Below are 1,982 nucleotides of genomic sequence, written 5' to 3'. Positions count from 1 at the left end.
ACCCCTCTCTTCTTCTCTCTCTCACTCTCTCTCTCTCTCTCTCTCTCTCTCTCTCACTACAACCTCTCGCCCCTGTAGCTAGCCTTCTTCTGCCTGTCTAATTCCTCCTTTCTTGTCTAGAAGGGCTTGTGTCATGTGTACTGGACATGTGTGAAATTTCTAGAAGCCTGTGTGTATGTAGCATTTCTGGTGCACATCTGGCATTCCTTTACTGAAATCTGCAAATGCATTTCCTTTCCCACACCTAGCTTGACTATCATGTTACCTTTAAGACTACACATTTGTGTTCGTATCTGTTATGATTTGTATTATTATAAAATGGAGTCCTGACACTCCTGCCTTAAATAAGAACGCACACAGAGCAAGAAAGCCCACCGCCCCTGACCCCCAACCCCCCGCCCAAAGCAAGATGGTTCCTCCTTCCCAGAATAAGGAAGGTTCCCCGCACCCAATGCAAGAAAGTTTACCTCCTCCCAAAGCAAGAAGACCTATCCCTGCCCTAAGCAAGAAAGCTTACTCCCACCCAAAGCAAGAAGACTTATCCCTGCCCAAAGCAAGAAAGCTTACTCCCGCCCAAAGCAAGAAAGCTTACTCCCGCCCAAAGCAAGAAAGCTTACTCCCGCCCAAAGCAAGAAGACTTATCCCCGCCCAAAGGAAGAAAGCTTACTCCCGCCCAAAGCAAGAAAGCTTACGCCCGCCCAAAGCAAGAAGACTTATCCCTGCCCAAAGCAAGATAGCTTACTCTCGCCCAAAGCAAGAAAGCTTACTCCCGCCCAAAGCAAGAAGACTTATCACTGTCCAAAGCAAGAAAGGTTACTCCCGCCCAAAGCAAGAAGGCTTACTCCTGCCCAAAGCAAGAAGACTTATCCCTGTCCAAAGCAAGAAAGCCTACTCCCGCCCAAAGCAAGAAGACTTATCCCTGTCCAAAGCAAGAAAGCTTACTCCCGCCCAAAGCAAGAAGGCTTACTCCTGCCCAAAGGGAGAATGTTTGCCGCCACCCAAAGCAAACAAGGCTTATCCCCACATAAAGCAAAAAGGCTTATCCTCACCCATAACGAGAAGACTTCCTTTCACCGGAAGAAAAGAAGTTTTGTAGCCATAAGTCAAGTTGTGAAGGGGAGTTAGTGGAAGAGGTGGGTGCATGTGAGATCAGTGGTGTCGTATATATGTGTGTGTGTGTGTGTGTGTGTGTGTGTGTGTGTGTGTGTGTGTGAGAGAGAGAGAGAGAGAGAGAGAGAGAGAGAAGTCTGTAGTTTGTTTCCCTCAGATTACAACTCCCAAACCTATTTACCGTACATCCAGGTCCCTGTTTAAGTTCCAGGTACAAGCAGACTGGGGCAAAAGAGATCCTGTTTAAAGGTGCCGTGGTCAGCCTGGGAATCAAAGTCGGGATCTCTGGCTTGCGAGGTAATTATGCTTCCGGTTACGTCACCTCCTCCTCATAAAACCACGTGATGACATTTACAGCAAATACAAGTTGACCAACCCAGGGTAAACTCTGGATTGCCTCCAGTGAGGCTTGAACTCACGACCCCTGGTTTACGAGACCAGTGCTCTGCCACTGAGCTATGGAGGCTGTGTTGCAGTGTGTGATGTAGCGAAGTGTTGTGTGTCTGTGTGTCATGTTGCAGCGTCGCGTTTGAGTTTCATGTTGCAGTGTCACGTTGTAGCGTCATGTTGCAGTCTGTCATTTTGTAGTGGGTTGTGTTGCAGTTTGTCATGTTCCAGTGTCATGTTGCAGTGTTTCATGTTGCAGTGTGATGTTGCAATGTCATGCTGCATTGTGTTACGTATAAGTGTGTTGTGTTGCAGCGCTATGCTGCAGTGTGTCGTGCTGCAGTGTGTCATGCTTCAGTGTGTCAAGCTGCAGTGTCATGCTGCAGCGTGTCATGCTTCAGTGTGTGATGATGCAGTGTGTCATGCTGCAGTGTGTCATGCTGCAGTGTATCATGCTTCAGTGTGTGATGATGGAGTGTGTCATG

At 48.0% G+C, this 1,982-nt stretch overlaps 1 non-coding gene across 1 annotated transcript; it reads right to left on the bottom strand.

The window, feature by feature from the left end:
• Positions 1-1,504: 1,504 nt before the first annotated feature.
• On the bottom strand, positions 1,505-1,576 carry TRNAT-CGU (transfer RNA threonine (anticodon CGU)). The gene has a single exon. It is a non-coding gene; the product is annotated as a tRNA-Thr (tRNA).
• Between the last annotated feature and the right edge of the window lie 406 nt (positions 1,577-1,982).

Source organism: Coenobita brevimanus, chromosome 52 (genome assembly GCF_032717465.1).
Source record: "Coenobita brevimanus isolate Jiangsu-jjx chromosome 52, ASM3271746v2, whole genome shotgun sequence".
Lineage (NCBI taxonomy): Eukaryota > Metazoa > Arthropoda > Malacostraca > Decapoda > Coenobitidae > Coenobita > Coenobita brevimanus.
This window is presented reverse-complemented; position numbering and strand designations above follow the sequence as displayed.